This window comes from Pinus tabuliformis, chromosome 1_1 (genome assembly GCF_031772625.1).
Source record: "Pinus tabuliformis cultivar Carrire ecotype Pingquan chromosome 1_1, CPIR1, whole genome shotgun sequence".
In the NCBI taxonomy this organism is placed as follows: domain Eukaryota; kingdom Viridiplantae; phylum Streptophyta; class Pinopsida; order Pinales; family Pinaceae; genus Pinus; species Pinus tabuliformis.
In genome coordinates, this window is record NC_142297.1 from 808,526,114 (window position 1) to 808,553,831 (window position 27,718).

Genomic DNA, 27,718 nt, shown 5'->3' on the forward strand with positions numbered 1-27,718 from the left:
ATATATATATATATATATATGAATTAACTAAACACAAAATTAAAAATAAATTAATTAATCAATAAAAAAATAAAACTTTCATGCCTCGTAGGAGTAGAGACAATTTAGTAAAAAAATTCCAGATACCCCCACACCATCAGACAACCAACCTTGCCTCTTCTTTGGTGGCTGCCAACTTCCCTCTTTGATTACAAGGGAGTTGGAGGACCCATTAGGTGAACAACCATAGATCTTTGAAGAGCCTATTGGGGAAGAAGAAGAAGAAACCCTTCCACACACTTACAACATGGCTAAAAACATAAATGAAGGTGCTTTTCCCATTAGAGAGACTACTAGAGATGCTAGGATGAAAAAAAATAAACCCCTCTGCCCTTCCTCACTTCCATGGCTTATCATCTGCAGAACTTATGATTATACCTCTGATGAATAGAAGTTAAAATTGTTCCCATCCACCCTTAAGGATGCATTCCTGTGCTAGTTCATGGTTTTTTCTGGGGACAACATCACTACCTGGGCTCAGATGCAGCAATACTTCAATGACAAGTATAGGGACTACTGTAGGTCGAAGGATACCAAAGAAGAAATCTTCAGAATGACCTTGGGACATGATGTATCCTTGGAAGATTATGAGGAAAGGTTCCAACTTGGCTACAAAAGGACCAGATGCACCATTGATCCTAAATCACTCAAGTTAGTCCTTCTTAGAGGGATCAGGCAAGATATCCTACAAGCCCTAATCATGTTGTCTGGAGGGGACATCTACCAGTTACCTTATGATGATATCAAGATAGTTTTCAAAAATTATTCTAGGGTAGCCAGAAAGAAGGCTAGGGCTAATCAAGCTTTGGGTAGCTCATCCTCCTCCAACACATCCATCAAAATTGAAATTGGAAACATGTGGGAGGACTTTAAGAGTGAAATGTTGCATGACCTTACCCTACAAATGGACACCATGCAGATCAAGAGGAAGCAAGAGGAAGCAGAAATATCCTTAGTTGTCTTTTTCCCTAGATGCACCAAGAGGAACCCTATAAATGAATGTCCATTGAATATTATAGAGATCTGCTCGGTCTGTGAGGAAAACCACTCCACGGGAAAGTTCCCTTATCTGCCTAGATTGAAATTTGTGTATCAAGGAACTGAAGGTGTGACTGAAAAACTCTGTTGTATCAACCAAAGGAGACCTCAAGGACCTCAATCATACCAGTAGGGCATGCAAGAGGTGTACTATTCATATTACAACCCCAATCAGAATGCATCCATTCCCCCTTGGTTTCCTCCTTCTCATCCTTCATAGTTCACACCTTCTCCCTACTCTTATGCACCTCAATACCATTCCCAACCTGCCAATCAATCATTTCAACCATATGCTGCCCCATAGCCTTAGTGGAATACACCATCACAAGGGTGGAGACCCCATTCAACCAATCTCTAGCCTTACTACCTCCACAACCATCTCAACTACAACTCCTTCATCCTATTGAGCTAAGCAACCTTAGATGCCTACTAAACCAAATCTGAACCTGAATAACAAGCAAGCACAACAGGTCTACAGTGGAGAGACATCCTACCCTACCTATGCTATGGAAATTCAAGAAATCAACCTCAGGTCTGGAAGAGTGCTTCCAGATAACCAACCTCCATCTCCACCTGAGGAGCTTGAAGAGGAAAAGGAAGAGAGTGTTCCTCAAGCCAATCCATCTCCTTTTCCTGAGAGACTATCCTATACAACACACCCCAAAAGAGACTTAACTTTTGGGTGAATTGAAAAGCTTGTGTGTTAAAATCCCACTCCTCCAAGCTACCAACGATGTCTCCATTTACAACAAGTTAATCAAGGAGAAATTCTTCAAACATCCTCGGAGAAGAAAGAAAGAAACCACTACCATTAATGTCATTAGACAGTTTTTTGACTTAATGTTGGGGAGAGTGATTTGCTTGAAGTATCTAGACCCTAGAAGTCCTGTGGTAGATGTGCACATTGATGGCATCATTGTCCCCCATACCTTGATTGATCTTGGGTATGTGATCAATGTGATGAATAAGGATACCATGCTTAAACTGAATCTCCAAGAATCATTAAGGAAGACCACAACAGTCTTGCAGCTTGCAGACAAATCCACAATAGCTCCTGAGGGAGTTGTTGAGGATGTGATGGTCTCCATTGATTCCTGGGAATACCCTACTAACTTCTTAGTTCTCCAACCTAAGACAAAATTCAATGGTTATCCTCTCATCCTTGGAAGGTCATGGCTAGCCATTGCCGATGCTTACATAAGTTGCAGGGCTGGGAATATGACCATTAAAAATGGGCATTTGTCCAAACAATTGGTCTTGTACCCTCCTGCTCAACCATCTCTAGAGCATGACTTACCCTTATGGTTGGAAGAGGAGGAGGAAGATGAAGTATACCATGCCACATCTTACCCAATTTGTACCCTATATGCCATTATAAGAGGGGGGCAACCCATTGAAGATGACCTAATTGATCAAATCTTCTATAATCAGCCCCACAACACCATATCTCTTGATGAGTTAGTAAAGAAATATGAAGATAATCCTTCGACTAATTTGTGCCTAGCTAAATCAACTCCTACTCATGTAAAGATGATAGAATTTGGTCTAGCTAAAACATTGAAAATAAACCCCTCTCTCTCTGCACATCAGGAAAAGTAGTTATGTGACATTCTATGAGAGCATTTGGATGCCTTTGCCTAGAGTTATAATGAAATGAAGGGAGTGCACCCTTCGGTGTGTACTCACCACATTTACATCAAGGAAGGCTACAAGCCAATGCGCCAACCTTAGAGGAGAATGAACCCAGCCATCAAAGACATATTTAAAGAAGAACTACAGAATTTGTTGGATGTAAGTTTCATTTACCCCATCTCAGATAGTGAGTGGGTGTCGCTTCTAGTTTTGGTCCCAAAGAAGAATGGAAATTGGAGGATTTGTGTGGACTACAGAGAATTAAATAAATCCACTAAAAAAGACAATTTCTCTCTACCTTACATTGATCAAGTCTTGGATGGTCTTGCAGGGAATAATTTCTTCTCTTTGTTAGATGGATTCAGGGGTTATAATCAGATCCAGATCAGCGCAGAGGACCAAGATAAAACCACATTCACTTGTCCTTGGGGTACATTTTCTTATAGGGTCCTTCATTTTGGATTATGTAATGGCCCTACCACTTTTTAGAGGGTATTTCTGAGCATCTTTACAAAGCTAGTCCATAACTCTGTAGAAATCTATATGGATGATTTCACTCCCTATGGGTGTGATTTCATGGACGCTCTCTCTAACTTGGGGAAATTATTAAATAAGTGCATTGAAATGAACCTATCCCTTAGTCCTGAGCAGTGTGAGTTCTTGATGAATGCAAGGATTGCTATAGGTCACTCAATATCCCACGAAGGACTACAAGTGGACCCAAATAAAATTTCTATCATAAAGAGGGTCCCTACTCCTGAGAAGCACAGGGATGTCAAAATTTTCTTGGACTTAGTTCGATACTATAGGAGATTCATAAAGGATTTCAGCAAAGTATCCTCACCATCGTTTGGACTACTAGCCAAGGAATCTGACTTTTGATAGTCAAAAAGCTTCCAAGAGGCCCTAGAAACCATCTAGGCCAGATAGATGACAAGTTTCCTTATGCCATTTACTTAATTAGAAAAAATATGTCCAGGGATGAATTGAACTATACTGTGACTAAAAAAGATCTCCTAGTTGTTGTCCATTCCTTGAACAATTTTTAGACACTACATCACTGGTTACCAAACCTTTGTACATAATGACCATACTGTTATCAAATATTTGATGAACAAGCTTGATGTGAATGCCATAATTATTAGATGGTTTCTTTTATTACAATAGTTTGATCTACCATTGATAAGCCTAGAAAAGAAAACGTAGTTGCAGATTTTTTTTCTATACTCACTTTGCCTGCAAGTGAGGAAGGAATGGTTGACAATCAGCTGCTAGATGAGCATTCATTTCCTATTTCAGCTCTCTCTCCATGGTTTTCTGACATAGCCAACTATCTAGTGACTGCACAGTTCCCTCCAAATGTTCCCTCCAATGAAAAAGGTAGAATTGTAAGAAAGATCACCCCATTCACTTGGATTGGGGGCAATCTCTTCAAGCTAGGTCCAGATCAAATTTTGAGGAGGTGTGTCAGGGAGGAGGAAGACTTTGACATCCTTTTGACCTATCATGATGGGCCTTATGGAGGTCACTTTGCAGCTAAGAGGATAGCCTTCAAGGTATTGTAATTTGGCTACTACTGGACCACTCTACACCAATATGCAAGAAGATATATTGTGGTACAGGTAAATTCTCTGTGTGAACACAAACAATTCCTATAGCTCGAGAGAGTGGGTCTAGCCAGAAACAAACAATCTATGGAAAATCTACTTAAGCTAGAATCAATTAAGAGGGCCTACCTCTTAGAACGCTATTCCGCTTGGTGGTGATCCTGCTTCCTCACTCCAGCTATCTTTCGTTTCCTTCCTTCGAATACCTGAAACAAGCAAAAAACAACAACAACAACAAATGTGATAGCATACAATATTGTATTCATCCTACTTAATAGGTTAAGGAAAATTAAGCCATAAAGATTTAAAATGACATTTCATGTAGGAAATCAATCAATGGTTGCATTTATATAAATCAAAAAGAGATTACAACCAGTGCCTTAACGTTGTTGGTCTTCTCCGATGTATCCGGGTTCCCACACTTATGCTAGCACTTCATGGATAGCCCCAATAATGGAATTTTTAAGGCCTCTTTCCCTCTAGTCTGAAACCAAACCAAAATCACACTATTCTCCCTCAAACACACACTAGAAAGCGACAAGCTATAGATGATTTTCTCATTATTCAAATTTTCTCCAAAACTCCAACTAGCTTTTGCTTGGGAAAAAGAGAGGTTTATATAGCTTGGATGGATTGGAGATGGTTCCTTTCATCATGGGATAAGTTCTTATCTCTTGAGTTTGTTCCATCTTAATAGGGAAAAGGAGCCCAAACTGACTTCCTTGTCTCTATCTGGCCCAACCATGTACCAGACTTCTGTTACGAAGCTTCTAGACATGGAAGCTTCGACTCCTTATTTAAAAAAACCTTCTAAAAGAGGATCAGTGTGATTAGAAAAGGGCTCAGTCACTTCAAACGAAGTGAGGGATAGTTTTAACCTCTATAAATCAACACGAGGAGAAAACTAGTCAGTAGCATCGGTCTTTTAAACTCAGATAGAAGGAAGATTCTTGGGAAATGATTCAAAGGGGAATTATTCTTCTCCTGAAGAGGACATACTGGGAGTTTTTTTCATGATGGGAAATCATGTTGGGTACACTATAGAGGTCCTCCAGGATTGTAGACGGGGAGTATAGGGACAGTGACAAAATGTTGTGTAACAGATGCCCCCTAAAGCATGAAGCCCGAACTAGAGCGAGGGGTAAAATGCTTTACAAGTGGAAGTGGGGAACTAGAGTCCATCATCAGAAAACTTGCAAGAAAGCATAGATGCATATACATTACTGAAAACTATGAATAATGATACATGAATCGTGGTATGCACACGGCCATCCAGAGAATGATCATGTAAATGGATCCAAGGTATGGGCACAACCATCCAATAGAAAGGATCATAATGGAACCAAGGTATGGTCGCAACCATCCAATAATGAGAAGGATCACATATAACAACTCTTCGTATGGTCGCAACCATCCATCTGAAAGAGACATGTATATCAACATGATCATGTCACATCACCTTGCAACCAGGACTTCTATAATCTTAGCCCAAGATCTTGCCCTCCAAATGACCTGATCAAAGTACAAATCCTAACATGTGAATGAATTTGTTGAAGTCGAACATGTTAGGAATTCGCTTGATTAATGGTCAATGATGTGAACCATTAACAAGCATGAGAGAAACCACCAATAATGAAAATGGCTCTCAAGGTACCGGTAGCACAGTTCATGGAATGTGAATAAAGGAACTGATGTCGAACACCCGTGAAATCACCCGATTGAAAGCCAATGATGTGAGCTTGTCATCGAGTGCGAAGAACTTTCCATTAGGGCATGCAAGCTCTAAGGTACTGGAAGGGAGTCTCTCAGTCAACTTCCTAGATAATGAGCTGAAGTCGACAAAAAGCGATTGTGTCAAAGGAGGGCCATGATGTATCCCACATCATCAACAAGAGACAAAGGAATGCAAATGATTTCAGATGATACTTTGAATTAGGAGTAAGTGTAACTACAGAAGGATTGACTCTTGAACATATCGGCGACACGATTCCGGAGTTTGGCAGCTTTTGGATCCATAGGATCGGTGGTCATGATGACATGGCAGAGATCAAATGGAAGGAAAAAATGAGTGGCATAACCCAGGAAGTTCAAATGAAAAGGAGGATATCCCAACCTGACATGAAGTAGAAAGTGTCATGTTCAAGAGTGGGCTGTTGAGATGACTGATAGAATTTCCAAATTTCCCCCCACCATTTCTGGCAAGTACCCCAATTATTTTTTATTGCAAGCTTGAAGGGGATAGCATGTGCTTGCACTGTAAGTTCATCCTTCGGACGAATCCATCCTACTAACTTTTACAAGCCCTAGGAAGGAGTAGCTCGGCCTCATCATAATGACAAGTCCTATGTCGTTTAATCTTTTAATGAGTCCGACAAAGGGGTAGCTTGATATCTTTTCCATATTTGGAGAGTTTAAAAAGGACACAGAAAATAAAACTCCACATGGTCCCTTTTCATACATTTGTCTCTCCCGAACCTGAAAAGGTAGAAAACGATACTTGAGAGAACCACTTGACCATTTCAGTTAAGAATTGCCTTTTTCGTAAATAGTGCATCCCATCCTGAAAAAGGGGTAAACGTATATTGGGTGAACGACGTTTCGCAGCCTTTAACGAGTTCAAAATGATAAGAGCTTGGAAATATTTTTGTTTTTAAAGAGTTGGAAAAGAGATTGAAGTAGACCCACCCATTTTACTCTCTTTTACGAGTCCAAAAGGGAAAAATACTCTATGATCTTTTCATTTGAGTTTTATGATTCGAAAAAAGAGTTGAAACACGACTCCAATACCATCATCGACAAGCCGTCACCTGTCACTGCACAAAAAGGTAAATGCATTATCCAATTTTGAGGCAAAATAGGTCAAAAAATACTCAAAAACCCGAATATTTCATGAAACAATGAATAAAATGGGGCAAAAGTATTTTTTTTTACCATTTACCATTTTACCTTTGTGTGAAGGTTTTTTTACCAAATTGTGCCCTAATTTTTTTGGAGCAGATTACAAGAGATCTGGTAGGTCATTCGTCGATTCGTCAATTTCAAGTAAGAGCCAAGACCTTAAGCTCCATTTTCATACTTATTTGACCTATTTTTATCCAATTTTTGGATTTCATGAGGAGGTTTTGGGAAAAAAAAATTTCCCTCAATCGGCGCAATTTCCAGCCATGGAATCACGCCGATCGGGAGTCGCTAAGACTTCCAATCGCGTCGTCGGCGCCACTATTTTTAAAATAGTCATGCCGGCATCATGAGCAAATAATTTTAATGTTTTTTCTCAATTCAACCATTTGAATCCAAATTTTTCCGGCCAAAGATGATCATTGACTTGATTATATGGTTTTTGCAGGGAAAAAATCGTGAAAAATGGTGGAATGGAAGGAACAAGAGCATGAGGATATTGACACTCAAGAAATGGTTGACCTTGGATGCTTTAAGGAACTGTGGACTCCTCAAATTATTTATTACACCAGGTCTACGAGCTCAACCTGAGTTGCTACGATACATGATCAGTCTCTAGGACATGAATCAGGAAATTTTCATGATTGGTGACCAAGAGCTAGAGTTGGAAACTTTAGACATTTATTTCATCACAAGACTATCCCAGAGAGGGGATCGAGTCAATCTATATGGGTGGAGGCCGATTGAGGCAAGTGTGACCATGCTACTTGCCGAAAATTTCCTAGAAGCTCTCAAACCAAAAGTGGCAAGATCGAGATTATGATTGTTCGGGATCTTGTGTTGAGAGTGTTACTACTAACCATCAACAAAGTGGTTGGGTCCCAAGTGCCACATGAGACCAAAAAGTCGAACTTTCAATATGCTATCAACTGCACGGTGCCCACTATCCTCAACTAGGCAGAAGCTATGAAAGTCAACATCAAGTGCCAGCTATCAAAAGCTAAGGCAAGAAACCTATAGCAGTTTTTCTTCAGCTCTGTGCTAGTGACCTTCTTCTTGGAGTGGGTTCCACTGTTCCAATACTAGCTGACTAAGGTGGAACCGCCAATGCCACGAGACCTAGGGATGGTTCGTTGGAGTGAGTTGATGCCCAAGGTTACTAGGGGCCAACATATGTCCTATAATCCTGCCTTTTTCTCATGGCTATGATGACATCTAATCATAGTAGAGGATTGGCCTTATAGTGGTACCGACTTCCATGGAGATCCGGATATGCTGCTCCTAGAGGAGGAGGATTATGATGATGGAGATAAAAAGACAAACAATTTTTAATTTTTTGATGTTTTTTATTTTTTTTGAGATATATGTGTTCATGAGATTTTGATTTTATGAATGCAGATGCTTTTCATTTTATGAATGCAGATGTTGGACCAGAATGCCCTGTCGGGATGTCCCTGATCACCAAGCGCATCTCTTGGCAGTTTTATGTCGCTCCATATCAGGAGGGAAGTGAAAATGAGGAGGAGATTACACGGAATCTCTAGGGTTTGACCCATGGGATCATAGAGTATGCCCGGATGGGTGATGTCCCACGCCAGTACCAAAGGCATACAGTGGGGGTGTCAGATCGAATCTATCGACTGTTGACTCATGTAGTCTGAGTAGTTACATGCTATCATGAGCATCATGCTGCTTAGTGCATAGGTCTAGCATTACACATTGTTTAGGACTGTGAGCCACAGATGTATAAGGCCTGCGAGCCACCTATGTATTTTGAACACAAATATTCCTTTTTGAGGTTTAGATGTATGAAAAACATTACCAGTGCATATATATATATCTATATATATATATATATATATATATATATATATATATATATATATATATATATATATATATATGTTGTACTTCCTTGCTTACTATGGTACAAATGTTTTTGTTTTTTGAGTTTTTACATGTTTCGCAAATGTCTATCTAGCACATAATTAGCTAATGCATCTGTTAATGTATTCATGTGTCTAGGAATATGATGATATGTAATGTAATCAAAATTTCTCTCTAGTAGACGAATATGTAGATACATTCTCAATATCTGAGGGTTTCTGATGGAATATTTCCCATTGAGTTGAAGGACGACAAGTTGTGAATCAAGGATGACAACCAATTTCTGAATGTCAAGAGCGATAGCTTCTGACAATAATATGATAACTGCGCTATACTTAGTGATGTTATTAGTTTATGTAGATTATCTTCTGGATCCATCGCATTCAATTTCTTTTTTGATCGATGTTTTGAACCAACAACGGTGGTTCATCTTCAGGATGTGATAGAATTATTGAAAGACTGGTCTTATTTTTCAAATATATAGAGATGTATGAGATGTTAAGGAATCTCTGCATCTATTCAAGAATGTAAGGTCAGTCCTCTTTTTTGTTAAGAGCAATCTATGTCGTTCAAATCTACAAACTTCTTTCAATATCTCCCTTCCATATTGGGTGAGTATTTTGTCCTTGAGGTTTCTGCGAGTCTCATGTTTATGTAGATTATCTTCCGGATCCATCGCATTCAATTTCTTTTTTGATCGACATTTCAAACCAACAACGGTGGTTCATCTTCAGGATGTGATAGAATTATTGAAAGATTGGTCTTATTTTTCAAATATATAGAGATGTATGAGATGTTAAGGAATCTCTGCATCTCTTCAAGAATGTAAGGTCAGTCTTTTTTTTTGTTAAGAGCAGTCTATGTCGTTCAAATTTGCGAACTTCTTTCAATATTTCCCTTCCATATTGGGTGAGTATTTTTTCCTTGAGGTTTCTGCGAGTCTCATGTTATCTAGATTATCTTCCAGATCCATCACATTCAATTTCTTTTTTGATCGACGTTTCGAACCAACAATGGTGGTTCATCTTCGGGATGTGATAGAATTATTGAAAGACTGGTCTTATTTTTCAAATGTAAGGTCAGTCTTCTTTTTTGTTAAGAGCAATCTGTGTCATTCAAATCTGCGAACTTCTTTTAATATCTCCCTTCCATATTGGGTGAGTATTTTGTCCTTGAGGTTTCTGCGAGTCTCATGTTTATGTAGATTATCTTCTGGATCCATCACATTCAATTTTTTTTCAACCTAGACATATACCTTGAAGATCAATAAAATCGCCATGGGGGTCATAAATGGCCTATGCCATGGATAATAGATTCTGAGTACTACAACAAGCACCATCAGCGAAACCGATGTGAGGAGACACCGACATCTGCAAAACAGGAAAAAACATAATAAGTAGGAAAGCTACTTGCAAAATAATACACCAAACCACACTATACAAAAATGAATAACACACTATTGTACAAAAGTAACCATGCAAATGCCCTAAGCATAATACTTTTTGAGAGAGTCCATGCTCAAACTCATGGAATCAATCAACACAGATGAAAATCGGAGTTTTACCGTTGACATGACAAGTAAGCATCAACTCAGCCAAATAATGGAGTAGAACTTATGTAAGGCTCTGCCTCCATGCCCCCTATGTGAGGGAGGGTTACGAATTAGAAGATGACAACCCCATTGCAATAATGGGCAATCAGTAAAACCTCAAGGAGGGAGAAAAAACTTGAATCCATGAAGAGAAAAAGGTGCCCTCAGTTGAAATATCTTGAAAATGTCAGGAGAAATTGACATATCAATAGGCGGAAGAGAAGAGAACTGCTCAAGACACATAGACATGACCACCAGGCCAGGCAAGAATGAGGAACGATGATGAGTGTCGTTCCAAGGTACTTCCTCTAGAGACATTACTTCCATGATACTTTCGTTAGAAATAAAAGTCTCAGCTAAGGTATCAGGAGATTTCGAAGAACCAAGCCATGGGGACTGAGAATACGCATTGAGAGATGTTCTCAAAACAAGATTATCATAAGATACCGAAGTTGAAGCTGAAACAATTTCCACGTAATCAATTTTGGCGAGACTTAATGGCATAACCCTGTCCCATGTATCAACAAGATTCGGCAAAGGAATGACCCAAGGATAAAACATGACCGAAATCATGTTGAGAGAAGAAACATGAGGAGGTGGTAGGGGAAATATGCCCATCAAGGTAGGATCTTTGAAAAGTCCTGTATGCACACTCTCATAAGGGGCACCAGTGTGCTTGACATACAGAACATTGCCATCCGAGGAGGAAGAGGCAAAGAAGGACAGTTGGTCGACTGTGACTATCTTCCCTTGTCAGGGAAAAAGAATCACGTAGAAAAGGGAAGAGGCTACAACATGCATGGAATAGGTCCAGCTCCATACAAGTAGAAGATTGTAGTTAAGATTAGGATCAATGATCTCTACTTCGACATTTACCGTATTTCCCCCCAACGTAATGGAAAGGTTGGGAAGCACACCAAATGGTCATGTGTCGCGCCAGTCAAAAGCTTCCAGAGTGTTAGGGTACTGATTCAGAGTAGGAGAACCAATTGCCTTCCAACAAGTGACAAACATGATGCAAGTAGAAGCACCTTCATCGATGATGGTTCTATGAATGGTTTTCTAATTTATGATGACCTGAATGAGAAAGGCAATTTGATGAGGTAAACGCAGAACATGGTTTTCCAAGTCAAAACAGATGAGATTAGAGTCAACTGGATCAATACCCCCAATAGCCGACAGTAACGATTTCCATTGAGAAGGACAGCTTTGAAGGACCTCGAGAGCAGACATAGCTGATGGTGCTTGAGCCAAATATTCAACAATGTTATAATGTTGAGCGGCTCGAGCGTTGGGATTGTATGAGGACTTTCGAAACACACCTCGAGAAGGTGGTCAAATGGCAGAATTCGGATTAGGTCGCTCCATATGGAGAGGACCAGAACTGGAGGGTGGAAGAAGAAGGGGTACCTTCTTTCTCTTTCCCTATCGACAAGGTAGTAGTTTGGTAATCTTTTGACCTAGTATGCATGTTGATCGGGGTACTCATCATGAACACTTGTGAACCCGAGGAAGCGAATGACTGAAGCTGGTCTACAATTTGAGTCTGTTAGGATGAAAAGGGATCTTTCAGGATACTTGAGGTCCCTTTGTTATCGGGAAATCTAGTGTCTATGCAGAGCTGCTAGTCCCACTAAGGCTGGTAGCTACCTTAGAAACAAACAAACTAAAACCACTTTCGTTTTCCTTTATGAGAAGTAGATAAGAGGGGAACAAAGGAGACCAACCTCTGTCTTGTGTTTGGTTCCTTGCTTGATTCCTCTCCCTTCTGATAGATCTTTGCCACTCGCTTCCTCGTCTGCCCAGCTTCAAAGAGCACCTGTGGAATCAAAGTAGCATAATACTATCCAAGAATAGAGATCTACTATCATAAACAATATAGGGCCAGATATATATTGACCACACGAATGAATATATCATCAATCATACAAGAATGTGGAGGAAAACTTGAATAGCTTTATTAATAATCAAGAATAGCAAAGAGGATTACAACCAATTGTTCTGACCCAGCATCATCCTCTCAGCAAGAAAGCCCTTCTTCACCTCATGAAAAGCTTAGATCACCCAACACTATGATGTTACACCAAGAAACCAGCAGCACTTCCTTACAAGATACAAAATTCCAGCCCCCCTGGATCTCTAGGATGAGGGATCCATATATAGATGTTTGTAAGGGGGGTGAGTCAGCTTTTGAGATTTGATTACTGTCCTCTCTCTGATAGTTCTTGATTCCACTTGGAGATTGATGATCTCTTACTCATCACTGGGCGAATGCAGAGAGGCAAGTGTCACAGGAGAAGTTTCTGGAAGATTCCATGATCCTCCACCTTGCAAATTGACCCTGCCATTTGTCCACTCTCGCCCATCGCACCCCATAGAAGGGCTTTTCAGTATGCATCGCACCTCCCGTGTGCATTTAGGTGGGATGCAACGCACTTTGACCATGGAGTAGGTGAGATTGTCCAGTTTTGACCAGTTCTAAGTAGTTTTTCATGGAGAACTTCTCGGAGATGATGTAATCAGCTGACCTTGTTCTTTTAGGGGTTGGAACAACACTTTTAGGGACTTAGGAGCCCTTGGTTTATGGACATTTATGATTGGGGTTGCAGTGCCCAAAAATGTCTATAACAGTTGCCCCCTAAAGCATGAGGTTGTTAATCTCTTTGATGTTGGGTGAAATGCTTTATCATGAGGATCCGAAGTTTTTTCGAGCTGGAAGGTGACCTGTAATAAGATATAATACAACACATTATCTTCATTATATTTTCATGATCTAGCTGAGGCGGGCATTCCCATGTTCAACTTTATAAATTCATTTTCATGTACATAAGACAGACAATCGTCTGAGTGCACACTGATGATTCTGGTAGAGCCATCATCCCTTGGATTGGATGATTATCTATGCAACAATGATGTACATTTAATGTCTTTATTTTCCTGAATATATATCGCAGCTCGGATGGATGAAACTAGATCTGGGGTCTTCAATCTCGTTCGATCTTCACTCAAAGTACAAGTCGATCCATGTGAGAGATGTTCTGGGGTCGAACATGGTTAGACATCGCCTGATTACCAGCCAATGATGTAAGCTGTTAACAGGCGCGAGAGGAATCACCGCTAATGATGATGACCCTCAAGGTACTATAGTACAATTCACGTGGTGTGAATAAGGGACTTGGCGTCGAACACCATGCAAAATCTTTCGGTTGAAGGCCATTGATGTAAACTTGTCGCCGAAAGTGAGAAACTTGCCATTGAGGCATGCAAGCTTCAAAGTATTGAAAGGGTTGTTCCTAGAGCGAATTCCTGGATAATGAGCTAATGTCGACAAGAATCAATCCATCATAGGAGGGCCTTAGTGAATCCCACATCAATGACATGGAATGGAGCAAATGATTTTAATGGAGGTGAAAACGATCTGATGACATAAGGTTCAGGGTGGCGGTCATGAAATAATGGAGCGTAAATGTATTGCAGTGGATGAGACACAGGTGAATTCTCTGAGCGACTTCTCTTGAACATATTAGCGACACTGACATGATGGATTGGTAGTGTTAACCCCAACTATGGATGGTGTGAAGGACCAATGGTGATATGACCAGTGAACGAAACAACCCAACCCGACTCGGATGCAGAGTGAAAGTGTCATGTTCAAGAGCGACTTGCTACCAATAAAGTTTCTTCAAGTTTTCTTCCCAATTTTTCCCCAGTCATTGCTAACCAGTACCTCTTTATTTTTGTCAAGCTTGAGGAGGATAACATATGCTTGTTCTATAATTTTCCCTTCGGGCAAACCCATCGCTATGTTTTAACAAGCCTAGCGATAGTGAAACTTGTTCTTGTCTGTATGGACAAGTTTGTCGCTATTCGGTTTTAACGAGTTTAACGACAAAGATAACTCGGTCCTTTTCAATTTTAGAGAGTCTGAAAAGGAGTGTAAAGAAAACTCCAATAATCCTGTTTCAGCATATAATCCCTTGAGTCTGAAAAAGTATAAAACAATACAAAAGGGATGAATTTTCGGTAATTTTAACGAGCCGAACAAAACAAGCACTCGATATTTTTGTGTAATAATCCCTCAGGTCCAAAAAGATTAAAATATAAAGGAGGGATAGCACTTCTGGTCACTTTAATGAGCTGGAGAGGCTAATTGCTCGGAAATCTTTTCATATTTTACGAGTCAGTTGAAAAGAGCTTAAAGGAGACTCGTTTTTTGAGGAACGAATGATAAATTCAGGTAGCAACTAATTCTAGGTAAGGTTTGGAATTTTCCAATCACGGCAATGTTACAAGGATGGCTAACAGGATCACTCTTCACAGCTGTTCCTCAAAAATGGTAAACAATCAAATGGAGGTGAATGATTGGCCAATACAAAGTGGAGGTGATGATGAGAACACGACCAAGGCTTCAAAGGCTGATGATAATGCATTCACGATGGTTATTTACCAGAAATTGGTTCATTTTTTAATGAGCTTAAACTCTGGGGGAGCGTTTGCTCATTGCTTATGTTTATTTTTTAACGAGCTTGAATTCCGCGTTAAAACCGCTCGATATAATGGCCATTGATTATCTTGATTTTACCATTGACAACTTTTGTTCCTTCAAAGGTTGTACTTCCTGCTCAATTGCTTCATCAAACTAGTTAGAAACGAACAATATATGTTTTAAAAATGAGTCAAAACACTAATATTTTACTTGAATTACGTGAAAAGTAATTTAAAAGTGGTTTTTTACCTCTCATTTTACCATTTCATTTGAAATTTGGTTTGTTGGAGCTTTGGAGGTGCTTTCCCCCTTGATTTTCACTAGCTGATTCTGGGAGATTTTGTGGACGATTCTTGGTGCTGTTTGGACTAGGTAGGAGCTAAACCTAAGCTCTTCAGTTTCATTCTTTCCTTTTTGAATTCTGAGCATGTTTTCTGGTTTTTCTGAGCCTCTAGGGTTTGAAAAACTCACCCTGGCTCCATCGCACCTCTTCTATATCGAAAGGTGCGATGCATGCTGGCTTGGCCATTGGCCAGTCAGCATGCATCCCACCCAGAACACTGCTGGGGGTGCGATGGGCGCAAGGAGGGAAATTTGTGCACAGTTTTTCATGGAAATTTTTGCCTGTTTTTCACCAAATCAAGATCCTGACTCTCCTCTTGTTTGTTTTCAGAGATTCATTGGAGAAAAATGCATGTTACATGGTGAGAACATGAGCATGAAGAAGAGGACATGCTTGCTTTACATGATCCGGTTACGGTAAATGCACTGCGGAACTGTGGCCTGTTCAAGTTTTTCCGCATCTCTAGCATGAGGCAACAAATCAACTTGTTGCAATATTTTCTCGATGCATGGGATCCTACCACCCAGGTGTTCCAGATTAGGGGCAAGTCCATCCCCTTGACTGTCGTGGACATCTATTTTTTGACCAGCTTATCGAGGCGGGGTGCCCCTATCTCATTATTAGGTTCGGCCCGTGGGGGTGAATCTGTGAGAGATTACATTCGCAGGTATTGCAGAGAGGGATCTCAGCCGAGTAAGGACGACAAGATCAATATCTGAGATGTCACTGATAGGTCCTTGAGGACCATTCTGTTCACTTTTTCTAGACTGGCTGGTAGTGCGGCTCTTCATGTGGCCAATAGGTCTTATATGTAGTATGCCATAGAATGCCTTGAACCAAAGGTGTTCAACTGGTGCGATGCAGTACTCTCTGTGATGAAAGAACAACTGACTAAGGTGAAAAACGGAAGATTGACAAACTTTGGATATGGTTCTATTTTGACCGCTTTTGCCTTGGAAAAGATCCCGCTGATGCAGCCGCAGTATGTTTCACTTGGTTTACCTCCACCGACTGAGCCACAGATGCAGAGATGGGTCGACCTTATGGCCAAACATGTTGTTCAGTCCCAGGTTTCCTTTTCTGATACCTTCTTCGAGTGGTTCAACCGTCAGGAGATGGTTTTTTCCGAGTATCCATATGCTGGTATGGATTTCCGGGGTGATCCGGATTTGGTACTGCTGGCTGGTGAGCAGTGGGGTGTCATCGGTAAATTCTCTAACCATATCTCTGTTTATCATTTCTTTTATAATGTTCTTGTGCTTTATTGTATCAGGACTAATCAAAACTCATGTGCTCATGTAGATGTTGGACCAGTTTGGCCACTAGTACGCCTGAGAGTGCCAGCTGCCGCTCTAGCAGGAGAGGATGTGGGAAGGGCCATCCTTCACGACCTTGATGTGGCCGAGACTCTTTCAGCATTGCAGGATCAGGTCAAAGGCCTCACTCTTGGTATTCCGGACGTGAGGACTGACGAGCTGCCTTTGAGGTTGCAGCGACATACTACCTGTGTGCCGAATCTATGGACTAGGCTTTTACGCATGATTGCACAGGCGATGACTTGTTATCACCAGCATCATTAGAGTAGGGTTCCCCCTAGCATTTTGAGTTTTGGGTCATCTGACCAATTTTTGTCTTGGTTACAGAACATTATGTGTAAACCATAAACAGTTATATATATATTTTTGATTTTCGGAGCTTTATTTTGGTTAAGTTACATGATCCTGATGCAAACACTGATAAAATGCTTCTTTTTATAAATGTTGCAAATGTCTATCTAACTCATAATTTGCCAATGAATCTGTTAATGTGTTTAAGTTTCTGGAAATATGTTGATATTGAATAAAATCAAATTGCCTTTCCAAAATCTTGACCCTTAGGAACATGCAATAGATAGTTGGATTTCGGACGGAGTAGATACCAGTGAGTTGTAGTATGACGAGTTGTGAGTCTAGCCTGACGACAAGTCGGCATATGCTATGGGTGATGGCATCAGAGAGGAGTTCTATCAACGCGCTATATTCAGTGATATTATTTGTTGACTGACCAATACATACCCCTATGAAACTTACTAACTCGCTGCTTGGATCAAAAATGGCCCAGGCCGCAGAAGATAGGTTCCACGAACTACGACTTGCTCCGTCGGCATATCCAACAAAAGATTCCAATAGGTTCGACATCTGCAACAAATGTAAAAAGTGGATTACTTGACCAAAACAATTACCCTTAGCGAAAACAAAAATGTAACAAAAGCATAGGGGTTACTACACTGAATCATGCATAGTAACGCTTAAGGTACAACCCGTTACGGGGTTGCGCCAGTGGAATCCCGTCATAATCCACTAACTCGTAGGCCCCTTTTGCTAATACACATTTAACAATATAGGGGCCCATCCATAAAGACTTGAATTTACCTGCTCCCAATTTATCGGATTCCTGGTCATAAAGTAGGACCAAGTCACCTTCTAAGAAGACACGGGGTTTGACATTCTTGTCGAACTGTGCCTTGAATCATTTCTTATGGGCTTCATTAGCCAAAGCGGCATCACGATGGGTTTCATCCAATTAGATTAGTTCCAAGAAACGAGCCTCCTCTTCTGAAGTTCCGGGGAGAAGGTCGACTGCGAGTTTGAGGGACGAGATTTCACACTGAACTGGTAAGATCGCTTCTAGGCCATACACCAGTTGAAAGGGTGTAAACCCAGTTGCATTCCTTACCGACGTTCGGTATGCCCACAAGGTTGAGTACAAGATCAGGTGCAAACTCCTTTTTTGGACTCCACTCATCCTTTGCAGCATCCGCTTCAGGACTTTGTTGATTGCTTCAACTTGTCCATTGGCTTGCGGGTAATATGGAGTAGAGCTGTCGTGAGACAACCCTAATTTGGCAGCCAATTCAACCATCATGTGATTGCAAAAATGCGATCCATGATCTGTGACTATGGCCTGTGGAACGCCGAATCTGGCGACTACATGATTGAAAAAGAAAAGGGCAGCTATTTCGCCGGTGTTGTTTAATGTAGGCATCGCCTCGGCCCATTTGGTAAAATAGTCTACCACGACTATGATATACCCATGCCGCCCGGTCGAGGTGGGGTTACATGAAATAAAACCTATGCCCCATTTGGCGAATGGCCCAACAACAGCTATTGGCTGTAGGGGTGCGGGTGGTATTCTGGTTTTGCTATCGAAAATTTGACATGCATGGAAACTTCTGACTGTGGTTATGCAATCTTTGAACATTGTTGGCCAGAAGTATCCTACTCGTAAAAAAAAAATCGATGTAGTGTAACCAGATTGATGCCCTCCACATGTGCCCGAATGGCAATCATTCAGGACTTTTTCGGCCTCCTCATGGGTGAGGCACCTCCTCATAATTGTATCGACACCACGACAGTAAAGCGTATCACCGACGATCATGTAGCCTTTTGATTGATATCGAATAAGTTTTTGTTCTGAGCAGAGGTATTAGACCTATATTTTTGGGTTTGGAGATAGATGATTATATCTCCATACCATGGATTGCTTGAAGATATCAGAAACAAAGACTCATCCACGATGGTTTCTTCGGATGTTTCATCGTTGGACGACGATGGGAGATCGCATAGTAATTCCGCGAAAACTAGGGATTTCTTTGATTTGGATTTTACAAATTCCAAATCAAATTCTTGAAGAATTGCTATCCATTTTGAATATTCCCCCCCCAGCAACTGTCGCGACAATATATAAGTCATGGGGTTGAAATCTGACAAAATGGTAGTTTTTCGAAAGAGGACATAGTGTCGAAATATCTGTATCGCTTGAACAGCTACGAGAGCCAGCTTTTCAACATAGGAATACTTGATTTCTGTATCATTTAAGTTGTCTTCTTGAACTAAAACCATTACGATGGTTGTATACGCTGCAGCCAGATACAGGTTAAAGTCTTTTTGATAATCAGGAGCGTACATTAATGATGCTTTCATTAGGGATTCTTTTAAAGCATCAAAGGAAGCTTGAGTGACCTGATCCCAGACGAAGGGTACTTCTTTTTTCAATAGATGTGTATAACCTTTAGCAAGTTCGGAAAAATTTGGAATGAACCTTCTCAGAAAGTTTGCTTTCCCTTGGAGTTTTTGAATCTGAAGCAAATTTGAAGGTGGAGGCAAATTTATGATTGCCTGAACCTTACATGGGTTGAGACGAATCCCGTCCTTTGAGACTACAAATCCAAGTAAACGACCAAAACTGACACAAAACACACATTTGTGTGGATTGAATCATATCTTGTAGTGTTGGCAACGTAGAAATATTGCTCTTAAATGTTGTGGATGATCGGTCCGCTTTCACGAATGAGCCAGAAGATCATCGAGATATGGTTGAACAATGTTTTTGATGTCATGGAAGGCATAATTCATTGCCCTCTGAAATGTTGCCCCTGCGTTCTTTAAACTAAAGGGTAACTTGCGATATGCAAATGTGCCCCGCGGACAAATAAATGTAGTCTTTGACTGGTCCTGTGGGCGGATATTTATTTGATTATACCCGGAGAATCCATCCATAAATGAAAAGATTTCACATCCGGCAAATTCATCAATTATCTGGTCAATAAAGGTTGTAGGGTAGTTGTCTTTTGGACAAGCTTGATTTACATCCCTATAATCGACGCACACTCTAATCGTTCCTTGTTTTTTCATTACAAGAACAATGTTCGATACCCAATCGGTTAGAGGAACCAAGTAAATAAAACCAGCATGGAGAAGTTTTTCAACTTCTGCCTTGATGGCATCGGCTTTCTTAGGGTTCACCTGCCGTAGCCATTGTCGTACTGGTTTGACATCTGGATACATCTTGATTTCATGTTCAACTATACTCGAGTCAATGCCTGTAATTTCATCATATGACCAAGCAAAGACATCTTTGAATTCATGAAAAAGAGTGTTATATATTTCCAGTTCTGAAGGAGAACAACATTTTCCAACATAAATATTCTTTACAACATTTGTTTTGGTCGAGATATTTATGACGATAGTCTCTTCAATATTGGACAAGTTTCGCTCGGAATCCACCGTGTTTACAGTATTTGATAGGAAATCAAAAACTGAAGGATGATGAAGGTCATCAGGAGTATCTTCTTGACAATCCGGAAGATGGGAACGATGGTGGTAATTTTCCCATGGCGCCCCATCAATTATCACTGACTGAATAATTCCTTCGTCAGTGTAACGCATTTGCGACCAAGGATCTGAAGGTGTGCCATATTCCTTAGACCTATCTATCCAAACGCTTGATGAGTGTTGATTCGGGTCTACCTCCCATGCCAAAAACATTGATTGCTACAATATTTGTATTGGGCTTGGAGGCAATACGTGCAGATGATCCATATTAATATCGTTTTCTGAGATCTTTTGAATAGAAGATATCATATTGCAGGTTCCTACCATCGCCACTTTGCCCGATTGATTGGAGGCGGGAGGGAAAAAGTCCCCATTAATATAGGGTCTTTTAGTAGGCCTACTCCGATATTTTGAAGCGAATGGGGGCTTCCATGGATCATCGGAATGCTTCCCATAACTTGGGAACTATTGGGGAGAAAAGTTTGTTGGTTGACGATTGTAATTCCTCCTTGAAAGGGAAATGCAATCTTCTTAAAGTAGGTTGACACAACCGCAGCCATAGCATATATCCAGGGCCTTCCCAGTAGGATGTTGTAATCGATGTTTCCGTCGATTACTTCAACATCTATTTCTACTATTTCCCCCCCCAGTTCAAATTGCAAGTTACTTAGAATCCCATATGGGGTATATGTTCGTCCATCAAATGCTTTTAATGTCGTCAAAGATCGCAACAATGTTGGAGATCCTAAAGTTTTCTAGCAACTCATCGACATAATACATGTAGATGCCCCCTCATCAATAATTGTTCGATGAACAGTTTTGTTGAGGGCTTTCACTTGAATGAGGAAAACTAGTTGAGCTGATAACTGAGGATCATATCCTTTTTTATTAAAGGACACAAGATTAGAATCCTTTGGGTCAATCCCACCTATTGCTGATAATAAAGCCTGCTTTTGGGAGGGGCAATTTTGCAGTACCTCAAGTGTCGACATAGCAGATGGCGATTGGTCCAAATCTTCCACTATATTATAATGTTGTGCTACTCTGGCACGTGGATTAAATGTCGACTTGTGTACTACTCCCTTTGGCGGTTTTATTGTCAGCTCTGGAATGATGGGCGGCGCAACTTCTGTCGAAGTTGTTGTCAAACTACTAGGTTGATCTTTATCCTTGTTGTTCGACAGCTGTGGATTGCCGTAATCTTTATTCCTTGTCGTTATCAAAGCATCATTTTGTTGTTTCGAAACCGACAACATCAGCACTTGGGACGGGGAAGCATTGTCACTAGCAACCAGATTTGTTCCTAGATTTGGAAATGGATCAGTCAATACCGCCAAGGTTTTCGAATTCTTGAAGAATTTTCTAAGCTCAACTTTATATGGACACTCTCTTGTCCAATGATCCTCATCACATATAAGACATGGACGATTTGGTTTCTTATCTCTAGAAGGGTTTGCAGAAGATTTTTCAGGTGATGATTCCTCTTGTTTCTTCTTCTTCCCTTTGTTTTTCTTCTTGCCTCCTGGTTGCTTGGTTTCTTTTCCTTTGTCAGTTGAGACGACATTTACTTCCGAGGCGAGAAGTTCTTCTTTTTCATTTTGACTAGAAATCTTACGGGCCTTTTTAGATGTAGCCTTTGTTGATTTTGTGTCTGTCATACCAATCACGCCATCGCCGACATGAGAGTCATTGTTCGATTTAGGAGGAGGAGGAACGGAAAATTCCGGCCTGGGAGCGTCATGGATTTTATCGTAGAGCATGCCAGACTGAGTATAAATCAAGTCTAAATATTGCGCACGAGCAATAACTTGCTCTTCAGTGATGACTCCCCCCTTTTCCACATCTTCTGTAATGGAAGGTAACAATGACTTAATAAACCATTCAGCTAAAAGTTGATCAGGAACATACGTTTTTACCATTCTACGGCGACGTCGCCACTCATGAATATGATCGGATATGTGAGTGGTCGTCATTTGTTTGAAATTGGTAAGAAGTTCTGTTGTCGTTTCGTACCTTATGGGTAATTGAAAATGGGTTTAAAAGGTTGTGGCTAGGGTATTGAAGTTATCAAACGAAGCTCTAGGTAATTCGATATACCATTTTGCTGCCGGACCAGTTAACGTTCTCTGAAAAAGGCGAAGCCTAATCGAATGATCGTTTAGGGTGTTTGATGAACACCACAGATGAAATGTCATCACATGATTCGACAGATCTTCACCTGGATTCCCATTACATTTAGGAATATCTGATGGAAGTTTATGCGGAATCGCTGGCCACCAAGGGGCGTAAGCAATTGGATCGTCCGTTCGCTGATTTAGATCCGGTAACTCTAAAGTAGCCACGAAGGGTAACTATTGATTCAGGTTTGGCGAAGCATACCCAGGATAAGATGGAATCGCTTGGGCAGTTGGTCTTTGCATACCAGCATAATGCATTTGATGCTGGTAAATTTGATAAGGTTGATGGGCATAACCATTGTAGAATGGTTGATTTTGACCGTTTTGAATATACGGCTGCCCATTATTTGCAAAGATTTGTTGCTCAGATCCTTAGTAAACTTGTTGGAATTGCGGTTGTTGATATTGCACCAGCCATGGTTGTGAAGCCATGTGTTGTTGTCCAATACTGGCTGTTTGACCAAGATGAGGTGTAATTGTACCCATTTGGGCCTGTGTCATTCCACTAGTTGGCGATTGTGGTTGAGTCGCAGGGACAAGAAGCTATTGCATTACAACCTGAGAAAGCTGAGGTTGGCATACAACAGGCAACTCTTGTACTTGCGACAACGTCACAATAGCCGGCGTAGTTGGTATATTTGACATAGGTAAACATTGTTGCATAGAATATACAACTCTTGGTTGTTGAGGCAGTATTGGCACCCAACCACTAGATGTAATTCCAGTGTAACCTGAATTTTGTTGTGAACTCTCGTATGGTTGTCCTCTCGGAGGAGACAATGAAAGGGTATATTGCCCCCCATACGGCGGTAATCTGGTACTCAAAGGAATGGTTTGTCCTTGAGGACCGGACTGCCCAAATTGACACTGTGAAGGATCAATTTGTTGAGTCTCAACATAAGAGTTCCCAGATATTATTCCGGATGAACAAACGGGAATGGACCATACTGTCGAATAGCCCCTCAGTGGGCCCCATCTAGCAATTGAGAGCTAGTTGGGACAGATGGTATGCCGACAAACATTGTTGGAGTGACAGCAGGAAGTTCTGTCGTTGCTATGTCGGATGACACAGTCCTAGATGTCGACGTTTGTTCAAACATTTCTAGTCTATCCAAAATATTTCCTAGCGATTCTACAGGAGCTTCCAATAACGGTAGAATAATTTCTAATGAAGAAGGATATGGGGTGATCCCGACTCCAAATTGCGATGGAGTACTAGATGGAGGAAGAGGTAGATCGTCAGGTCCGTAAAATATTTCTGGTGTCGAAGAAGGCACAGAATCTGCAACGACAGATGTTTGGGGAATAACACCTTCTGAATCAGCTGTGGATGGAGCTGGTTCAGTAATACAAGTGTTTACCTTCACACTAGGATCAGATCTACTATCCTTTGGTGGCTGCGGAACTTCTTCTGTAAAGGCAGGGATACCAGAAATGTTTGGAGTAACTGGAGTCTCCGATGGTGTCGGAACACTTGTTCTCACTTTACCAGGGGATTTGGAACCGGTTAAACGAGTTTGCTTCATCCGTAGCAGTTTTGATTCTGGAGACAAAGACGGTTGACTCGTAAGCCTCCGCGAATGACGTGGTTGCAATTGACTTTCTTCCACGATTGCAGATTACTCGACCAAATAAAAATCAAGGGGAAATATGTTTCCGAATTAAATGAATTTTAGACGCTTTGACACAACTTGTTTTTTAAACTTTTAAGAGTTGAGAAAAAACAAAAGATGACTCTAGTCACCTTCGATTTTTAATGAGCTTGAAGTGACAAGTGCTCAAATGGACCTTTTCCTTTAAGGAGTCTAAAAAGGAACGAAAGAGACTACTCTGGAAATATAGACAGAGGGATTACCAAACCAATCGCAAAACTGCAGAATACGTTTTACGGTACGGCAGTCAATCTTCCCGAATGTTGTGTTCAGTGCATTGCGATCGATAGGGCGGCAGACACGGCTTCCTATGGATAAAGGATAAAGCCTATTGTGGTCTCCCAATATATACTCGACGGTACATGGGAGCACAAGTCCGTACTGGCACTTATCGTCTCAAAGTGGAGGAATCACCCAACCAACAATGAAAACAACAGTTACCAGGCTTTACGACATCGGAATACGTCTCTAGCCTAGACTTCTAAATGTTGTGCATTAGGTTCCAAAGCATTTTTAGATTCATTAAATTTATTTTACAGTTGATCTTGCTTAAGAAATTTTCCTTTCAGGTTCACCGCGTGATGTAGATATACAATTCCTAAAATGCAATTTAAGATGATAAATAATCGTTTAATCTTCTTTTTGCAATGAAAATCCTAGCTACTAAGGAAAGAGAGACAATATTATTTCAACATAGAGTAGAGAGCACACACTATATGCAATGTCCTAAATCAAACCAATAGACAGTTTAAATGCAAATGCACATGCATGTATTTGTTTTCAGCCTTCTTAATGTGTGAATGATAAAAATAAAGCTAAGCGCAAATCTGAATTATTTTTCAAAGCGACATTACTAACAAGTTTCTTTTCAAGACAAAATGAAGACAATGACGACACTTTGTGATTCGGAATGGAAAACTTGCTTTCGACACTTGAAAAACTACTAATTCAAATAAAATACAAGAGTAACAGTTTAATCGACTATCAAGAACAATCAGATTCTCTTCTATGACTAAAAACGACACTTGCGACACTTCCAAATCAAGAAACGACAGTTCAATTACGCTACTTCTTTGTAAAATAGAACTGAAAATGACTCACAATACATAAAAACTTTTACAGTTCTTTGCACAATGGAGGTGGAATAATGGTAAGGAAGGGGGTTTCCAACAGAGGTATACTGACTATAGACAGCAAAAATCTTGAATAGAGCTTAAAAGAGTGAAAAAACCAAAGTCTGAAGGCAAAATTAGTCGTTTCTGATCAGCGCACATGTTACACAAGGATTCCAGTATGCATCCCACCTACAGCACACGGGAAGTACGATGCATACTAATATCCTTGAAGAGAGGGTGCGATGGTACAGTGCGAGACTTTTGATCCAGTTCTTGATCACAGTTTGCAGCACAGTTCAGGGATTTTGGCTGAGCAAGTGGTAATTAGTAAATAAATCACAGGGGTAGATCTAAGGAGGTTACTAGAGCCACCACAAGGGCAATTAGAGAGCTTGTAAATCGATTGTTCAGTTTATAAATAAAACCCAGAGATAGACTGAAGCAGCATTGATCTACTTTGCACCTGCATAGCAAATGCAGTTCGAAGGCTAGCTAGCTTGACTTCAGGCTCCGTTTGTAAGTTTATAAAGCAAACAAATATAGACAAACAAACAATTTATTCGCTCCCCAGTGGAGTCGCCATTTTTTTATTGGGAAATCTAGTGTCTATGCAGAGCTGCTAGTCCCACTAAGGCTGGTAGCTACCTTAGAAACAAACAAACTAAAACCACTTTCGTTTTCCTTTATGAGAAGTAGATAAGAGGGGAACAAAGGAGACCAACCTCTGTCTTGCGCTTGGTTCCTTGCTTGATTCCTCTCCCTTCTGATAGATCTTTGCCGCTCGCTTCTTCATCTAACGAGCTTCAAAGAGCACCTGTGGAATCAAAGCAGCATAATACTATCCAAGAACAGAGATATACTATCATAAACAATATAGGACCAGATATATATTGACCACACAAATGCATATATCATCAATCATACAAGAATGTGGAGGAAAACTTGAATAGCTTTATTAATAATCAAGAATAGCAAAGAGGATTACAACCAATTGTTCTGACCTAGCGTCATCCTCTCAGCAAGAAAGCCCTTCTTCACCTCATGAAAAGCCTAGATCACCCAACACTATGATGTTACACCAAGAAACCAGTAGCACTTCCTTACAAGATACAAAATTCCAGCACCCTTGGATCTTTGGGATGAGGGATCCATATATAGATGTTTGTAAGGGGGGTGAGTCAGCTTTTGAGATTTGACTAGTGTCCTCTCTCTAATAGTTCTTGATTCCACTTGCAGATTGATGATCTCTTACTCATCCCTGGGCGAATGCAGAGAGGCAAGTGTCATAGGAGAAGTTTCTGGAAGATTCCATGATCCTCCACCTTGAAGATTGACCCTGCCATTTGTCCACTCTCGCCCATCGCACCCCATAGAAGGGATTTTCAGTATGCATCGCACCTCCCGTGTGCATTTAGGTGGGATGCAGTGCACTTTTACCATGGAGCAGGTGAGATGGTCCACTTTTGACCAGTTTTGAGTAGTTTTTCATGGAGACTTCTGGGAGATGATGTAATCAGCTGACCTTGTTCTTTTAGGGGTCAGAACAACACTTTTAGGGGCTTAGGAGCCCTTGGTTTATGGACATTTATGATTGGGGTTGCAGTGCCCAAAAATGTCTATAACACCCTTTGAGCAAACGACTAACTTCATACCGTTTGGGATAATCCTTAGTATAGTGATCCTCCACACATATGAGGCATGGATACTTTAGTTTCCATTTAGGAAGCATCACCAGCAAATGACTTAGGAGGACCCTGTTTTGGGGCATCGGCTTTACCCTTGCCTTTGCCTTTCTTCTTATCTTTAGAGGTTTTATCTGTTGTGGTAGACTGGACAGTGTGAACCTCCAAGGTTTTACCAGGGATAGATGCATTGCGAGAGGGATCATTGGGAGCATTGTTGGACACCGACTTCTATTTAGAAGAATATTTTGTAGGGGTCTGAGTCACTGAACCAATTACTCCATCAATAGGAGGGGTAGACAAAGACTTATATGTCTTTAGATCATGTTAGAGCCTAGATCAACCTCAAGCTAAAGGGAGGCAATTCTAGGATAACATCAAACCATGCTTAACCTGGTAGCTAGCCCTACTAGGTCGGGAGAGTGCTCTCTCCTTTATGGATCTCAGTCAAATGACTGGATCAGATATGGATTTTAGG